The sequence below is a fragment of the Talpa europaea genome (assembly GCF_964194135.1).
Source record: "Talpa europaea genome assembly, chromosome: 11".
NCBI classification, from domain to species: Eukaryota; Metazoa; Chordata; class Mammalia; order Eulipotyphla; family Talpidae; genus Talpa; species Talpa europaea.
Window position 1 is genome coordinate 46,660,948 of NC_140078.1, and position 20,222 is coordinate 46,681,169.

A 20,222-nucleotide genomic window follows, 5' to 3' on the forward strand; every position below is an offset into this window, starting at 1 on the left:
TGTAGTTATGCATGTGGAGAGAATTTTTAGCTTAATTCAAACTTTTTAAGAGGATCATACGCCAAACTAGGTCAAGGAAAACTCCAGTAAAAAAGACAATAAGGAGTTTCTTGATTTTCTTACTTTAAACAAAACAACTTACAGTGAAATCTATCAACTCATACTATAAGGAATCTTGACAACACTATTCCTTCAACTGGATCAATAAACTGAAATGAGATCATTTCCTTGAACTAGAATGCCACATGCATTGATCTATGTATGAAGGTACATACATTTCCAATTGAGTATAATGAATATGTGTCTACTACACCCATTTTTATAGCATATGACATAAGGTCCTCTAAATACTAAAATACTTTGGATAATAACAATATGGCTAAAAGTAATCTAATGAGGGCCTCCCCGGTGGTGCAGCTGTTGAATGATGGGCTGCAAAGCTGCCTGCAGCGTCTACAGCACTGTTTCAATCCCTGGTCGCCGGTGAGGGTCCCACATGGTGTGCAGACCTCTCCTGCCATGCCAGCTGCTCCCCTCAGCAGTGTACTTCATCAGTCTTCCTGTTCTGCTCCGCACTCTGGCTCTGGTGATTTCTCTCACCCTCCCATGCTTCTGACTGTACCCAGTGCTTGTATAAATAAATAAATAAATAAATAAATCGTTTTTTAAAAAAACTAAAATTAATCTAATGGGAACTTTTGCTAGTCATTATATGAGATTTATATGAATTACCTAATTTCATCTTTACTGCAACAGAATTTTAGTTTCACAGAGAAAGAGTAATTATTTCCAAGGACACAGATTTAGTGAGTGTCAATGTCAATATTCCTTCAAAGGTTTACCTGTCCATCCTATATGTCTGTCTCTTTCTATCCACAATATGTTCGTTTAATGATATACTCTTGTTTATCTAAACTTTGTCTCAATAATTAAATGCCTTGATTCTCTGATATAATTGTGATATGCTTATAAATGTTATTGTGATATGGCTTAAATTAAACATAATGTTTTGTTTAAAAAATTTTAGCCTTGAGTTATAAATTAATTTGTAAATTATTTTTCCTACTAATAGCATATATCTCTCACATACCTAGCCTGAGTACACTCATATGCACAGCATATAAAGACACATAATTACATATCCCTGATATCAAGTGGGTATAATTTTGTAACCAAAGCAATGATCTTAATATTTATAAATGTGAAACTTATAAAATGACTTTCCTGCTTTTGCTATTTTTCCTCTGAGAAAAAGTGATAGAAATTAGACATAGCATTTCTAAATTACTACTATCACGGAGAAGGAATAGTAGACGGGTCACAGATCTTCACAATAGAATCACCACAAAGGTAGTTTTAGATCTCACTGGATTATGAGATTGAAGCCCCCATTAATGTTAAAGTGAGAATAGAGAGACTCTATTTCCAAACTGCAGTTTGTCAAATAGCTTGGGGGTCTTTCTAAGACAGGCCCAATGGCATCTTCATGGTGGCCAGAACAGGTCTCTCTCCTCCAAAGGGCACTTATTCCTGCTCAGGCTCGTTTGCTCAGTGTCCCTTGTAGAAACAACATAATTGCTTGAAAAGGAAGAAAATCATGAAGCTGACAGCAGGTTCAAAGCCATCCCGGGGGTTTTCTCTTTCAGAAAACAATCCATAATTCTGCAGCAACGTTTCTCATCACATACCCAAAAAGTGCCAGCAGGGGGTCAGAGGCTGCCAAATTCTCCCGGAAAGTGAAAGTTGTTAACTGGAAGGCAACAATAATGGTGAGACACAGGCTGATGGAAACCAAGTAAAAGAGCTGAAAATAAGAAAGAGAAGCTTCATGTGTTTGTCCTCAAGTTTTCATGTTAGCTTCTATTTCAGTACACTTCCTATTTTGCACATCACGTGTTTTGGATCAGTGGAATTAGTTCTGGAGAGTCCTGACTGCAACCCAATTGTTTTCCCCCAAACTTGTTGATATCCCTGGACCTTAGAATGGGACTGTATCTGAAGATGGAGCCTTTAAAGAAGTAACTAAGTGAAAATAAGGTCATTAGGTGTCTCCTAATCCAATGTCACTGACATCCTTATATCTAAAGGGAATGAGTACAAACACATGCAGAGGGATGACCCTGTGAGGACAGAAAAATGGCAGCCCTATAGCCAAGGAGAGAGGACTCTGAGAAGCCAGCCTTGCCAACACCTTGATCTTGGGTTTCCAGCATCAGAAATTGTGAGGAAATAAATGTATGATGTTTAAGTCACCAGTGTGTGGAATTTTGTTACAGGTTAATATATCCACCTGTAAAGATTTTGTAGCTCCCTGGTAACTTGGAAACATGGCCCTCCCTGGCAAGTTCTTTTTATTTTTTTTCCTGGCAAGTTCTTATTGGCTCTTAAAACATCCTCCTTCTTTTCTTTTGGAAAGGCTGTGGTCATGCTCAGCGAAATAAGCCAGAAAGAAAAAGAAATGGATGATCTCACTCATAGCAGGTATCTAGAAAACTTAAATAAGGGACCAAGAAAAAGAATAACTATAAGAAAGTAAAAATCAAAATCAACAAACAACTATGAACCAGAGACACTCTATGGGGGGTGAAGGGCGGGGAGGGGAGGGCTTGGGGTCAAAATAAGGGGGTCGCAATTGTATGGGGGATATATAATATATATATATATATATATATATATATATATATATATATATAAAATGGCAGGCATGGCAGAGAGGAGCTCTCAGAGCTGTGTGTGGCATTGCTAGTGGAGTTGAACCCAATTTGGGGCCTGTCACTGCAACAGTAGCCCCATACCAGCTTGGTATATAATCTTAGATAAGTCATTCACTCTCTCTTGTTCAAAAATGTCCTTCAGGATCCAAGAATGAAGACAAGATTTCTCAATCTTGGCCGAAAATCATAATAGTACTTTGGGAGTTAGTAAAATACACATCCAGTGCCACTTATACCTAATGAGTGAAATCATGAAGGTCAGGCCCTAGGAACAGCACTGTTGATGCTGTCCTAGACATAATACCCCTATCTGGCAGTTTTGGCAGAAACACTGATTAGAATTAATGATCTCCTAAAAAGTTGCAGTCACTTAGATACGAGCCATACAAATTATCTTTAAAAAAAATCAAGATGAAGGCCTCCTTGGTGGTGCAGGCAGTTGAGCGCAGCACTGTGAAGATGCCCATAGCCTCTGCAGTGCCAGTTTGATCTCCGCCGGCTGTGGAGCAACCCACATGGCAGGCAGACCTCTCCTGTCCTTTTCCATGGCCTATGTAAGATATTCTAGGACAGGATGACTCCTACTCATGAGGTTAATAATATCACTTTCCTAAAAATGAACAAGTCTACATAACAATGAAAAACATTGACCATTGAAGATGTGTGTTTTGATTCCAGATAAGTGTCTTGGAGGCTAGTGGATAAATGATAAGCAATGCTGTTGTCCTCAAAAGGACTGGAGACAGTGAAATGGATGGCTTCCACTGGAGAGCTGCATATAGAAATAGCACATATTAGGAAACAAGGTTTTGGGCATATGGGTAATTTTAGGCATGCAGATGGCAGATCATTTCTAATCATTTTTGTCATCTCACCTTCTGCCCTCTTAAAATGAACATATAAAGGTGATTATTTCCTCATGTCCCCAGTTAGAAACTTGGCATTTTTGTGCAGATATTTCCCAGATATCTGTTCCCTCTTATGAAGCAATCCAAAATGACTGGTGGTGATGTAAAGATAACCTACTTAATAAAATGATCCTTCTTTTGAGGATAGTCTGAGGGAGCTAGCCTTGTCCCAACACACACACAGATCCACACTCACACCATACACCACACACACCACACATGAAAATATACCACATCATCGGGCCTCCCTGGTGGTGAGAGGGGGTAAGCATAGTGCTGTGAAGCAATCTGCAGGCTCTGCAGCATGAGTTCGATCCCCAGCTGGCCAGGGAGCTACCCACATGGCGCAGCAGACCTCTCCTGCCTTACCCACTGCTCCCCTCAGCAGTGCATTTCGTCAGTCTGCCTGTTCTGTTGCCCAGGTGTCTCTGGTGAATCCGGCTTGTACCCCAGCTCTTGTATGCATAAATAAATAAATCTTTAAAGAAAATACCACATCTTCCCACACCACATACTATAAATAAAGAGCTCACATATACCACACACACAACATCCAACACACAAAACACACACAAAAAGACCATACATACTATGTACACACAACATATATACCACACATAGATACTCTATCACACACACACAACATACACCACACATAACACACACAAATACCTCGCCACACACTCCAAACACACACACATACAACTCACAAAAGATACCATCTCACATACATACACCACACTACATATCACACACATTACAGTCACACACTTACACTTAAATAGGCCACCCCCATAGTATCACACACCAATCCCACCATGTCATAAAGGAAGTAAATGAACCAGTAGATCTTGTGGCCGAAGCCACTTATGTGCTGCAATCTCTTGGCTGTGGTCATCCTGTCCCTCACCACGGAACTACCGATGAATGCAGACAGGATAGAGAAGCCCAACACAATGCAGAAGGCAACCCCACACTGGAGGATGCTCTCCAGGCTGTGGAGGAAGCAGAACAGCTTATCAGTCTCTAGGTGAAATACATGGGACTTCTTTCTGTTGGTGAGAATCAGTAATGACAATAGCAGTAAAAATGACTAAGAACTTATGACTGACAAGACATACTGGCTAAGGATCCAAACTCACTCACTAATTTTTCTCCATTCCTTTTGAGACACAGATTATTGTTCCCAGCTGATAGAACGCATTATTTTAAAACAAACTTGAGGGATATTTTGGCCAGACTGTCTCAAAATCTAGTGTGGACCACTGAGTGTGTCTCCCAACCAAAATGAAATACATATGAAGGGCATCCATTTTTCCTGTTGGGACCACCTGGCTATACAGCAACACCTGTAGGATGTACGGGCCAGGTATTAGCTATGGTTCCATCCACCACTGACTCATCTCTGAATTTAGAATCTCAAAATATCAAAAAGATATTGGAACAGTTTGAGATGTTCTTATAATAATATACACTGTACAATTTCTTGGTTGTTTTTTCCTACTTTTAAAAAATATTTTATTTTATATAATTCTTACATATTTTTTTCAGTTTTGCACAATTTATGCATTTTCATTTTGGTTATAGTCCCCATACAATTGCAACCCCCACTTATTTGGACCCTAATCTTTCCTCTCCCTGCCCCCCCCAGTGCGTCTCTGGTCTATAGTTCCTTGTTGATTTTGATTTTTACTTAATTATAATTAGTCTTTTTCTTGGTCCCTTATTTAGGTTTTCTAAATTCCTGCTACGAGTGAGACCATCCAGTATTTTTCTTTTTCTTTCTGGCTTATTTCAATGAGTATGATCCCTTCTAGCTCCATTCATGTTGCTGCAAATTGCATGAGTGTATCTTTTTTGATTGCTGAGTAATATCCCATTGTGTATATATACCACATCTTCTGATTTAGTCATCTATTTTTGGACATTTGGGTTGTTTCCATAGCTTAGCTATTGTAAATAGTGCTGCTATAAACATAGGTGTACAGGTGCCCTTTGGAATTAATGCTTCTGTGTCATTGGGTAAATACCTAGGAGTGGAATTGCTGAATTATATGGAAGCTCTATTTTTAGTAGGTTGAGGAATCTCCACACAGCTCTCCATAATGATTGGACCAGGTTGCACTCCCAGCAGCAGTGCAGGAGAGTTCCTTTCTCTCCACATCCTAACCAACATTTGTTGTTGCTAATTTTTTTTAATATGTGCCATTCTCACTGGTGTAAGACGGTATGTCATTGTAGTTTTGATTTGCATTTCCCTCATTACAAGTGATGTTGAACATTTTTTTTATATGTCTGCTGGTCATTTGCATTTCCGCTTGGAGAAGTTTCTTTTTAGCCCTTCTGCCCATTTCTTTAATTTGATTTTATTTTTTTAAAGATTTATTTATTTATAAAAACACTGGGTACAGTCAGAAGCACAGGAAGGTAGAGAATTCACCAGAGCCAGAGCGTGGAACAGAACAGGCAGACTGATGAAACACACTGCTGAGGTGAGCAGCGGGCACAGAAGGAGAGGTCAGTGTGCCATGTGGGACCCTTGCTGGTGGCCAAGGATCGATCCGGCGCCACAGAGGCTGTGGGCAGATTTGCAGGCCAGCGCTCAACCGCTGCACTACAGGGGAGGCCCATTTTTGCCCCTTTTTTGACTGGATTATTGTCTTTGTTTTTTGTTTTTTTTTTTTTTTTTGAGTCTCATCAGCTCTTTGTAGATTTTTGTGATCAGTCCTTTATCATTAGTGTTGTGTGCAAAAATTTTCTCCCAGTTGGTGGGGTTTCTCTTTGTTTTGGTTATTGTCTCTTATGTTGTATAAAAGCTCTTTAATTTGATGTACTCCCAGCTGTTTATCTTTGCCTTCACTATCACTGCTTTGGGCGAGGTGTCTGTAAAGATATCATTGAGGTACATGCCATGTAATGTTTTGCCTATATTTCCTTTTATATATTTTATGGTTTCAGGTCTTACGTCTAGTTCTTTTTTTTAATATTTTATTTTATAAAAATCTTACATCATTTTTCATTTTTGCACAATATATGCATTTTCATTTTGGTTATATACCCCAAACAATTGCACACCCCCTTATTTTGACCCTAATCCTTCCTCTCCCTGCCCCTCCCCCACCACAATGTGTCTCTGGTTTATAGTTGCTTGTTGATTTTGATTTTTACTTAATTATAATTAGTCTTTTTCCTGGTTCCTTGTTTAGGTTTTCTAAATTTCTGCTATGAGTGAGACTACCCAGTCCTTTGTTTTTCTTTCTGACTTTATTTCACTGAGCATGATCCCTTAGAGCTCCATCCATGTTGCTGCAAATTGCATGAGTGTACCTTTTTTGATTGCTGAGTAATATCCCATTGTGTATATGTACCAAATCTTCTTGATTCAGTCATCTATTTTTGGGCATTTGGATTGTTTCCATAGCTTAGCTATTGTAAATCATGCTGCTATAAACATAGGGGTGCGGGTGCCCTTTGGAATTAATGTTTCTGTGTCATTTGGATAAATACCTAGGAGTGGAATTGCTGGATCATATGGAAGCTCTATCTTTAGTAGTTCAAGAAATCTCCACAAAGCTCTCCATAGTGGTTGGACCAATTTGCACTCCCACCAGCAATGCAGGAAAGTTATGTCTAGTTATTTAATCCATTTTAAGTTGGTTTTGTGCATGGTGTGAGGTAGTAGTTAAGCTTCATTCTTTTGCATGTAGCGACTCAGTTTTCCCATCACCGTTTATTGAACAAACTTTCTTTGTTCCAGAATCCAAATAGGCAAGGAAGAAGTCAAACTATCACTATTCACAGATGACATGATTATATACATAGAGAACACTAAAAACTCCACAAAAAGCTAATTCAACTAATCAATCAGTTTAGTAAAGTGGCAGGATACAAAATCAACACACAAAAATCAGTAGCCTTCCTATACACAAACAATAAATCTGAAGAAGAAGAAATCAAGAAACCATCCCTTTTATTATTGAAACAAAAAAAAAATCAGATACTTGGGAATAAACCTAACAAAAGAGGTAAAGGACCTATACAAAGAAAACTCTAAAACACTGTTAAAAGAAAAGGAAGAAGACACAAAGAAATGGAAAGACATCCCCTGTTCATGTATTGGAAGAATTAACATTATCAAAATGGCCATCATACCAAAAGCAATTTACAGATTCAATGCTATTTCAATAAAAATTTCAATGACATTCTTCAAATAAGTAGAACAAATATTGATGCAATTCTTATGGAGCCACCAAAAAAGAAGGGAATGAAGGCATCACACTCCCAGATTTCAAACTATACTACAAAGCCATAATAATCAAAACTGCATGGTATTAGAACAAGAACAGACACATGGACCAATGGAACTGAATAGAAAATCCAGAAATAAACCCACAGATTTATGGTCAATTAATCTTTGACAAAGGAGCAAAGAATATGCTCTTGGTCATTTTTTATTTTTTTAATATGGAGTGATACCAACATCTCTCAAGTCTATCAGTGTCCTTTTGAGGAGTGGTGAGCATACAGGTGCCCGCATGATGGACTGGCTCATAACATACCACCTACTGTGCCGCACCATCTTTTCTATCACATCTATGCTAACAACAGATGCCAAAGAGTGACTAGAAATCTTGGGTCAGTGTCAGAAACACTAAAAGTAAAATCTGGAAAATTGGCATGAATGTGGATATAAGCTGCTACATGTGCTTCCTGTCATGGTAAGGAATTGCAGCGAGAAGATCTATTAACGAGACTGGTGTTTTCCAACTCAATTTTGTAGGTCATAGAAAATAAATACACAAATTACTTCTACTTATTATTAATTTTAAACTAATTTTTTTCAACTATATAGGGGTATGAGGAGGGATATGAGAAAAAGAACTAGAGAAGTGGAATATTTTATCTTTTATAAAATATAGGAGCCAAGGGGCCTCCCTGGTGGCTCAGGTGGTTGAATGCAATGCTGTGAAGCTGTCCGCAGCCTCTGTAGTGCTGGTTCGGATTCCCACCAGCCTCAAAGCAACCTACATGGCAAGCAGACCTCTCCTATCTCACCCGCTGCCCCCCTCAGCAGTGTGTTTCAGTCTGTCTGCCTGTGCTGTTCCCTGCTCTGTCTCTGGTGAATCCTCTTACCCTCCCGCATATCTGGCCTGTACCCCAGTTCTTGTAAAATAAAATAAAACTTAATAAATAAATAAAATATAGGAACCCAGACTTTGTTGTGTCATAGAGAACATTGATTTTATCAGCACCTGTGACTCCATCTTCACTGTGAGGGAAGACATGAGACATTTTCAAGGAGGAATTGTATAGACACTTATGAATACAGTGCTTAAGATTTTAATCTGAAAGACATTTGGAAGATGTGGGGTCCAGTGAGCTTTGGAGAAATCATCCCCTTAAAATAATTTTTACTTAGAAATACGCTTGTGCGATAGGCTCACCCATTTTAAAATCACTCAATACACTTCTTCTTTGAAATTCACACTTAACAAAGAAATGCCCAGACTGTTTGCCACTAACTATATATTTGGTATCACTCAGATAAAATTGGGAAGAGGGCTCAAAATCACCCCTACATAAACCAAAGTTTCCTTCCACAGTCAGGGTCACATTCCTTCAACTCACATCTTGTCCTCATTCAGCAAGGCATCTCCATAGAGATGGCTGTAGAGGGTTTTTCCTGTAAAAAAGAAACTGAAAAGTGAGTCTGCTACCTTCATGGCAAGCAGATAGCCTGCCTCCATGCCACACATACACTCTGCCTGTGGCATATCTCCCGTTTGTTTTTCTAGAGCTTGGTTCATCAGCACACAAGAATGGTCAATTCCATTATGCAATTCAGTTTCTATTGAAATTATTGTTTGATGTCAAACATTACCAGCACATAAAAAGCATGCACTATGTAGACACCCCATGCTAGCAAGTTATCACATTTTATTGTCTAATTCCTGTAAACATCCCTGTGGCCTGAGCAATGTAAATTTAATATTTCACAGTGAGAAATCTTACTCAGGGAGGTCAAATAACAACACAAAAAGAGATTATTGGATGGCAACCAGGTCAATACTATAAAATTCACCTACCAATAAAGTCAAGACAGAAAATGAAAACATTTCATTGGTCTAATTTTGGGGTTGTTTTGTTTTGCCTGCATTGCCTTTTTAGGTGTGTGTTTTACTGCAATGTCAGTAGTCAACATGGAGAAATAATTACCATTGTATTAGTTAAAAGGATTTTATCATGGAGGTTGCTCATGATATCGCGTGGTGTGCTATCCCCTCCTAAGCAAGTTCCAGCCAATACTGTATCAAGAAGAATGACATAGCTGCAGACAAATGACTTGGGTTTCATCTTGTCAGCTGTGAGAGTGACTGATGTTTCTTTATGGATTTGATTGTTTCAAATATTTAGAGCTAAATATGTGACTGTCCTCACAATGAGCACAGCAGCTCCATTTCATGTGTCACTCCTACATTTTTCTTCTTCTTATTGTGGCTCATTTAATTTAGACTATCATCTGTGTTTTGCACTCTTTTATGAGGGCGCATTAAATCTTTAAAGAAACACCATAAGGTGTAACTAAACTATACTTCTAAGACACAAATAACGGTGTAAAATAGTGTACCTCAAAAAAGAAAAAGAAAAACTGGTTTAAAAAAGAGAAACACTGAGACCACGTGCGCAGGAAAGTACATCTCTGACTCGCCATTTTAGAACAGGGACCTTCCTTCAATAAAGACTGCTTGAAACAGGCAGAAGGCTGCCCTTGGAGCCAGAGGTGATTTGGGAAGCACCCCTTACCAGGCCCCTTCTGGCCAGCAGTACGATCCCAGAGGGGGAGCAGGTATCCAACCCCAGGGCAGACCACGCATGCAGGAAAGTACGTCTCTGACTTGCCATTTTAGAATAGGGACCTTCCTTCAATAAAGACTACTTGAAACAGGGGGAAGGCTTCCTGCTCAGCCAGAGGTGAGCTGAAGGCCCCAACAAGCCTGGTCCTACCTGGCAGGAAGTTGGAGCCCAAAGGGGATTCCAGTGATTTGGAGCCTAGAGTGCAATCCAGGTGCCCCACCTCCAGGGAAGTCTGTGGGACTTCCAGACACACATTTGGAATTAAACACAAAAGGAGGAGATATTCTGTGACAGCGACCATTAACATACTCAAAGTACCACTGCCTCACTTGACTTCTGGCATAACAGTATTTGGCTCGTTTGTACTGCCAGTTTCTGAAATCCCAGAAAGAGCACACCAAAAAGATGTCAGCCAGTACCAGTGACACAGTGTCCCAATGCATAGGGCAAATTAGAAAACAGGCAGCAGAGAGAAGAAAAACTACATGGAAGCTAGCAACTCCTCAGGAAAAAGACATAACACAAAAAGAAAACCACCCATCAGATTGGAACAACAGTGACTTGGAAGAACTTCTGAGCCTTCCAGAAAGAGAATTTAAAATTTCCATGATGAAAAAACTGACATAACTCATTAAGGAAAACAACACTCAGAAGAATGAAATTGAGTCCCTAAAGAGGGAAGTAAAGGAAATGCAGGAGATCAAAGTATTAATGGAAGAGCTAAAGAACCCTGGGAAAAGCAGTGGTAACAGAATAGATGAAATGGAAGAATGAATAAGCTCTGTCAAAGACACAGAAATAAAAAGAACCAAAACAGAAAAGGAAAGAGAAGTACGAATGAAAAAGACTGAAGAAAGACTTCGGGAACTATCTGACTTCATAAAGAAAGGAATTATGAGTTATAGGAATCCCACAAAGAGAAGAGAGAGACCTAAGTAAAGAGAAAATATTCAAGGAAATAATGGAAGAGAACATCCCAAATGTGAAGAAGGAGCTGAAAATAGACATACGAGAAGCAAGAAAAACACCAAACTTCCATGGTGAAAGGAAAAATACAAGACACAAAATAGTAAAGATCCCAAGAAACCAAGACAAGGAAAAAATAATGAAGCTGACAAGAGGGAAGAAATAGATAACATACAAAGAAAACCAGTCAGACTGACATTAGAATTCTCCGAAGACACACTACAGGAAGGGAGAGAGTGGAGGGACATAGTCAACAGACTCCAAGACAACAAATGCCAACCAAGAATACTCTATCCCACAAAGCTTTCCTTCCTCTATGAAGAAAGAATAAGGACCTTCCAAGACAAACAGAAACTCTGGAATTTCATTATGACTAAACCCCCACTCGAAAAGATACTACAAGGAGTCCTAAAGCCAGAACCAACAGAAGGATGAATAACAATGAAAGAAGGCCAAAAAAAGTTATTAAAAGAATAAATAATTAAAATCAGAGGAAAGACAGACACAATGGAAAATACAAATGCTAACATATCAATATTAACTCTAAATGTCAATGGACTAAACTCTTCAATAAAAAGACGCAGAGTCGCAGGATGGATTGAGAAACAAAACCCAAACTTTTGCTGTCTCCAGGAAACATATTTAGCCACAAAATATAAAAATAGACTCAAAGTTAAAGAATGGACAAAAATCCTACAAACAAATGGACCAAAAAAGAAGGCAGGAACAGCTATACTTATATCAGATAAAATAGATTTCAAACTCAAAAAGGTAAAAAGAGACCACGGTGGTCACTACATTATGTTCAAGTGGATAATACTTCAAGAAGAAGTAACATTCATTAACATATACTCATCAAATGAAGGAGCACCAAAATATATTGGACAACTATTATCATCTCTGAAAACAGATATCAGAGAAAACACATATAGTAGGAGACTTCAACACACCACTATCAACAATGAATAGATCAACAAGAAAAAAAAATAAGTCAGGACACTAAGATTGAAATCATACCAACCATCTTCTCAGACCATGAAGACATCAAACAAGAAATAAACCATAAAAAGAAGGCAATAAACTCTCCTACCTCATGGAGATTGGAACCCACACTACTGGAAGAACACTGGACTAATGAAGAGATCAAAGAAGAAACTAAAAAATACTTTGAGTTAAATGACAAGGAGGACACCAATTTCCTAAATGTATGTGACAGAGTAAAATATATATCAATAGAGGCTCACGTTAACATAAAGAAAGAACTCAAAGAAACAACTTAATCTCAAAGTGCAAAGAACTAGAAAAAGAACAACAAAAAAAAAACAAAACCAGTAGAAGAAAACAAATAATAAAAATCAAAGCAGAAATAAATGAAATTGAAACTTAAAAAACAATCCAAAATATCAATGAAACCAAAAGATGCTTCTTCGAAAAAAATAAATAAAATAGACAAACCCCTAGTCAGGCTCACAAAGGAAAAATGAGAGAAAGCACAAATAAATAGGATCACAAATGAAAGAGGGGAAATCCAAACAGACACAGCAGAAATCAAAAGAATAATCAGAAACTACTATGAACAGTTATATTTAAACAAGTTCAAAAGCCTAGAAGAGATGGACAAATTCCTACAACTCTACAATCACCCAAAGCTAGATAAAGAAGAAATAGAACACCTAAACAGACCAATTACAAGCAACAAAATTGAAATGTTAATCAAAAACCTCCCCAAAAACAAAAGCCCAGGACCTGATGGATTTACTAATGAATTCTAACATTCAGAAACGAATTAGTGCCTATCCTTCACAAACTCTTCCGAAAACTTGAGAAGGAAAGGAAAATACCAAAAAAGTTCTATGAAGCCAACATTACACTAATACCAAAACTGAACAAGGACAATGCACACACTAAAAAACAAACTACAGGCCAATCTCTCTAATGAACATTGATGCAAAAATCCTCAATAAAATTTTATCTATCAGAATCCAACAATGTATCCATAAGATACAAGTAGGATTTATTCCAGGTACACAAGGATGGTTCAACATCCAAAAATCAATCCGTGTTATCCAACACATCAACAAAAAGAAGCATAAAAAACATATGATAATATCAATAGATGCTGAGAAAGCTTTGACAAAGTACAACACCCATTCATGATAAAAACCCTTGAAATTCCCAGGATAGAAGGAACATACCTCAACATCATAAAGGCCATATATGACAAGCCCATAGCCAGTATCATTATCAATGGCAAAAATCTGAAAGCATTTCTGTTAAGATCTGGAACAAGACAAGGATGTCCACTCTCACCACTGCTCTTCAATATAATATTGGAATTCCTAGCCAGAGCAATGAGACAAGAGAAAGGCACACAAGGAATCCAAATAGGAAAAGAAGAAGTTAAACTATCACTATTCGCAGATGATATGAAAATATACATAGAGAACCCCAAAAACTCCACAGAAAAACTAAATCAACTCATCAATCAGTTCAGTAAAGTGGCAGGATACAAAATCAACACGCAAAAGTCAGTAGCCTTCCTATACACAAACAATAAATCTGAAGAAGAAGAAATCAAAAATAAAGTATCCCTTTCATTATTGAAAGAAACAAGCAAAAAAAAAAAAAATACTGGGGAATAAACCTAACAAAAGAGGTAAAGGACCTATACAAAGAAAACTCTAAAACACTGTTAAAAGAAATGGAAATACATCCCCTGTTCATGGATTGGAGGAATTAACATTATTAAAATGGCCATCCTACCAAAAGCAATATAAAGATTCAATACTATTCTAATAAAAATTTCAATGACATTTTTCAAAGAAATAGAACAATTATTGACAAAATTCATATAGAATCAATGAAAACCCCAAATAGCCAAAGCTCTCCTAAAAAAAAAAAAAAAGAAGGAAATGGAGGCATCACACTCTCAGACTTCAAACTATACTACAAAGCCATAATCATCAAAACTGCATGGTATTGGAACAAGAACAGACACAAGGACTAATTGATCCAAATAGAAAATCCAGAAATACACCCACAGATTTATGGTCAACTAATCTTTGACAAAGGAACAAAGAATATGCACTGGAGCAAAGAAAGTTTGTTCAATAAATGGTGCTGGGAAAACTCGGTCGCTACATGCAAAAGAAAGAAGCTTGACTACTACCTCACACCTTGCACAAAACCAACTCAAAATGGATTAAAGAACTAGACATAAGACCTGAAACCTTAAAATACATAGAAGGAAATATAGGCAAAACACTCCATGATATGCATATCAAAGACATCTTTACAGACACATCACCCAAAACAGTGATAGTGAAGGCAAAGATAAACAGCTGGCATTACATCAAATTAAAGAGATTTTATGCAGCAAAAGAGACAATAACCAAAACAAAGAGAAACCCCACTGACTGGGAGAAAATTTTTGCACACAACACTAATGATAAAGGACTGATCACAAAAATCTACAAAGAGCTGATAAGACTCAACAAAAACAAAGAAAATAAACCAGTGAAAAATGGGCAGAAGAGCTAAAAAGAAACTTCTCCAAAGAGGATGTAAATGGCATATGAAAAAATGTTCAACATCACTTGTAATCAGGGAAATGCTAATCAAACCTACAATGAGATACGATCTTACACCAGTGAGAATGGCATATATTAAAAAAAAAATTAGCAACAACAAATGTTGGTGAGGATGTGGAGAAAAAGGAACTCTCCTGCACTGTTGGTGGGAGTGCAAAATGGTCCACCCACTATGGAGAGTTGTGTAGAGATTTCTTGACCTACTAAAGATAGAGCTTCCATATGATCCAGCAATTCTACTCTGAGGTATTTACCCAAATGACACAGAAACAGTAATTCCAAAGGGTACCTGCACCCTTATGTTTATAGCAGCATGTTTTACAATAGCTAACCTATGGAATCAACCCAAATGCCCAAAAATAGATGACTGGATCAAAAAGATGTGGTACATATACACAGTGGAATATTACTCGGCAATCAAAAAAGATAAACACATGCAATTTGCAGCAACATGGATGGAGCTGGAAGGGATCATGCTCAGAGAAATAAGTCAGAAAGAAAAAGAAAAATACTGGATGGTCTCACTCATAGCAGGAATTTAAAAAGCCTAATTAAGGGACCAGGACAAAGACTAATTAATACAAAGTAAAAATCAAAACCAACAAGCAACTATAAACCAGAGACACACTATGGGGTGGGGAGAGGGGTGGGGAGAGGAAGGACTAGGGTCAAAATAAGGGGGAGCAATTGTATGGGGAATATAACCAAAATGAATATTCATACATTGTGCAAAAATGAAAAATGATGTAAGAATTATATAAAATAAAATATTAAAAAATGTCTCCAAATGAAAAAAAAAACTTAAAAATGAAAAAGAGAAGCACTTAACAGATTATAGTCTCAAAATTCCCAAGATTTTTTCCTACTTCTGCCCATCTGCCACCTTATTATCTGCCCTCTACAGTTACAATAGTCTTTCTGGTCTTCATCATGGGAGTTCTTTCACAGCAAAGAAGGGAGAGAGTTATTTATTCAGCATGTCACCCAGAAGAATTTCTTTGATTATAAATTAATCATCCCAAATGTTCTATTCCAACAGCCCAGTGCATGTGCCAAATGCCCATAGTTTGGTTTTCTAGATCCTGCATTTGATTTACCCATCTGTCATGAACAGAATTTCAGGATTTATGCCCTTGGCTGTCTTCTTCATAACTTTCTTTCCCTGCACCTGATTTCTAGCCCCTCCTTACACTGACATTTCCCATTCTGCCGCTAAAGTGCTGACTCTGGCAACGTTTCATGTGCTGAGTGGTCCAAAATCAGCCAAGCCTGTCAGGAGGGCAAGAAGCAGCATAAAATTGTCTTCAGTTTGCTAAATAATTGTTATAGAGCACAGGAAAAGGACTTGGTTTATAGTGTTCTGGATGGAGAACTTAGTTCAATGAGTGAGGTTCAAAAAATATTAAGAACAGGGCCTCCCCTGGTGGCGCAGCAGTTGAGCGCTGGGCTGCGAAGCTGCCTGCAGCCTCTGCAGCACCGGTTCGATCCCCAGACGCTGGTGAGGGTCCCACATGGTTCGGCAGACCTCGCCTGCCCCGCCCGCTGCTCCCATCATCAGTGTATTTCATCAGTCTGCCTGTTCAGTTCCCTGCTCTGGCTCTGGTGAATCCTCTCACCCTCCTGCACTTCTGACTGTGCCCCGGTTCTTGAATCAATCAATAAATAAATCTTTAAAAAATATATATTAAGAACATGGTTAAAGGTTATAACTTTGGTCCAGCCTGACCTCTAGGGAGGAGAACTGGGAAACAAGTTCAATCATATAGTCAATAATTTCTCAGTTATGCCTGGGTAATGAAATCCCAATAACAAATCTGGAAACTGAGGTCCTGGTACAGCTTCCATGCAAATGACTGTACCAGGATGTCAATATCCTCAAATTTCAGGAAAAGAGGGCACGGAAGTCTCCATCCTCTGCGTGTCTCTTTCTTGGCTGGATCTTCGGATATGTGTCCTTTACCATAATATCGTAATTGTAAGTCTAGTGTTTTCTTGAGTTCTGTGAATCATTCTAGTGAATAACTGAACATAATAGTCATGAGAACCCTCAAAGTTATGGCCAGTCTGTTAGATGTGAGGGTAAACTGGGACACTTGAATTGTGGCTTGTTTCTGAAATGAAGGCAGTCTTATTGGGGTTCCCACCTTTGAATTATGGGATCTACATTAATTCCAGATTTTATCCATTCAGGTGGATAAAATAGATTATCTTCCATATATGAATTCTTTTTCTCATCTAGAGGAAATATAGATATGGACTGGAATCTCTTCTGCCTATTCTACCATTCAGTCTTCTTAAACATCCCTTGACTATTACAGATATTTGCTATACATCTCCCTCCCATGCCCTGTAAGTGTGTTAAATGCAAAACAAAAGCCATCATTTCAGACTGCCAAATTTTCCATCCTTCATCTTGTCCACCACTATTAATGTATAATCACTCTTCCAGTCACCAGACTCAAAATTTGAGTCACCCTCCCTTCCCATTCTGTTTCACCCTTATGTCGAAGAAGTTGCCAAGTTCTATAAGTTCAGTCCTCATTCATGCACACCATGCACTTCCCTAGACTGTCCTAACTTTCCTCTTCCCCAATAGCATCCATTCTCCATCCTGCAGCTCTACAGAAAAAAAAAATAAACAGAATGAAAAATATTATAATTGTGTTCTTTATGCTGACATGGCTGCTCTTCAGAATGTAGCCTCAAATGTTCATTTCCCTCTATTCTCCCACATAAAATTCTAGATTGTTGCCACTTTTTCCACAATTTAAGTGCAGATGTGGTTCACCTTTTCCTTAAACACCATTGCCCAACACCCTTCATATCTCCACTCCCTCTTCATCTATGTTCAATGATGGTACTAATTTTTTTGAAGATTTATTTATTTATGCATGCAAGAGCTGAGGTGCAGGCCAGAGATGTAGGGCAGGAGACAATTCACCAGAGACAGAGTTGGGAGAACAAACTGATTGAATGATACACTGTTGAGGGAAATAGTGGGCAAGACAGAAGAGGTCTGCTGCCATGTGGGTCAGCTCCGGCCAGGAATCAAACTCATGCTGCAATGGCTGAAGATAGCTTCATAGTGCTGCGACTTAACCCCTTGAGCCACAGGGAGGCCCTGATGGTATTAATTTTTGAACACATTTCAGCTGCAGAACCCAGAGATATAAAGGAAAGAAATGAGAGGTCAATCTCAGGTCCTGAGCCATTATATTTTCATGAGCAGAGAGAGGGGACTGAGATTCAAAATATTATGAAAGTCCACTGTGGTCTTATATGTTGTTCAGGAAAGTAGGCCTTTTAAATAAATTCTTTTTTAAGAAAAATATTTATTTATTTATGCATACAAGAACTGGGGTACAGGCTAGAGGTGTGGGGGGTGAGAGTATTCACCAGAGACAGAGTGGGGAATAGAATAGGCAAATTGACTGAAATACACTGCTGAGAGGAGCAGCGGGTTGGTCAGGAGAGGTCTGCTGTGCCATGTGGGTAGCTCCCTGGGCGGGGATCAATCTCGTGCGTGCTACAGTGGCTGCGGACAGCTTCATAGGTTGCATCTTAACCCCTTGTGCCACCAGGGAGGCCCCTATTTATTTATTTCTTATTTAATATTTAATTTTATATAATTCTTACATCATTTGTCATCTTTGTACAATGTATGCATTTTCATTTTGGTTATATACCCCATACAATTGCACCCCCCTTATTTTGACTCTAGTTCTTCCTGTCCCCTCCCTCCCAAACCCCCCCACCTACCCGTGTAGTGTGTCTCTGGTTTATAGTTGCTTGTTGATTTTTGATTATTATTTTGCATTGAATTGTCTTTTTCCTGGTCTCTTATTTAGGTTTTCTAAATTCCTGCTATGAATGAGACCATCCAGTATTTTTCTTTTTCTTTCTGATTTATTTCGCTGAGAATGATCCCTTCTAGCTCCATCCATGTTGCTGCAAACTGCATGTGTTTATCTCTTTTGATTGCTGAGTAATATTCCATTGTGTATATGTACCACATCTTCTTGATCCAGTCATCTATTTTTGGGCATTTGGGTTGTTTTCATAGCTTAGCTATTGTAAATCATGCAGCTATAAACATAGGTGTGCAGGTGCCCTTTGGAATTACTGTTTCTGTGTCATTTGGGTAAATACCTAGGAGTGGAATTGCTGAAGCTCTGTCTTTAGTAGGTCAAGAAATCTCCACACAGCTCTCCTAAATTCTTATAGAACAACACTGTCATATCACTATTATGCCTCTTTAAATGATATCTGATGTGCAGATAATTTAATAAACCTTCTCAGACCTTGTAACCTGTGACTTAGCTGGGTGTCAAGCCTTGGGTTGCAAGGACCAGAACCTATGATCCTGCCAGCACTTCATGCATCTCCCTTCAGCAAACATTTGTGGCTTTTCGAGGAAAGTATCTGTACAGTGGGATGAAGACAGGGTTCAGGGTCAACGCCTTGCTTGTTCTGCAATGAAAAGCTGCATAGTTCTGTGAGTTTTAATAATAAAATTGCAAAGTGCCTTAATGTTTTCTTTATTTCTACAAGGTTGCAAGAGTATCATTTCTTACTTTAGGCCAAAAGTCACTGTGGAAAGATTAAAAGCAATATGTTACCAATTGCTTTCTGTACCCTTTTTGCTCTGTTCTGAATTGATTACCATCATTTTCACGCCCATCCTGAATTTGTGTCATCATTTTAGGGTTGTAATCTCAGAAAGGAGAGTCCTCTGGTGCCCTATCTCACTGATGAATTGGTTGACTGCTTCTGTGGTTAGCAGCTCTCCTATGTGCTGGGCCCTATTCTCATTCTGCAATCTGATGATGAAATTCTGTTAAAGAAACTAGTACAATGTGCTTACATTTCTTTGTATGTCAGCTGGAAGTATTCTACAAATACAGATTCTTCCAGGGAAAAAGAGTTCCATGTAATGATACAACATGGACACATTTTTTATTTTCCAGAAGCCAAAACAGGAGCAGCAGTATGTGGCAACTTTCTAAGGGCAGGTAAACTGTCCCTGACATAGGAGGACCCAGGTTCCCAAATAACCATCCAATCAACGATCAATATATAGGCACTGAAATCCTTTTCTAGAGACTGGGAAAGTGTGTAATAACCACATGCAAACACAGAATTAAAACCTCAACTACAGCAGCAGAGGACAGGAGCTGCTGCATCTCACA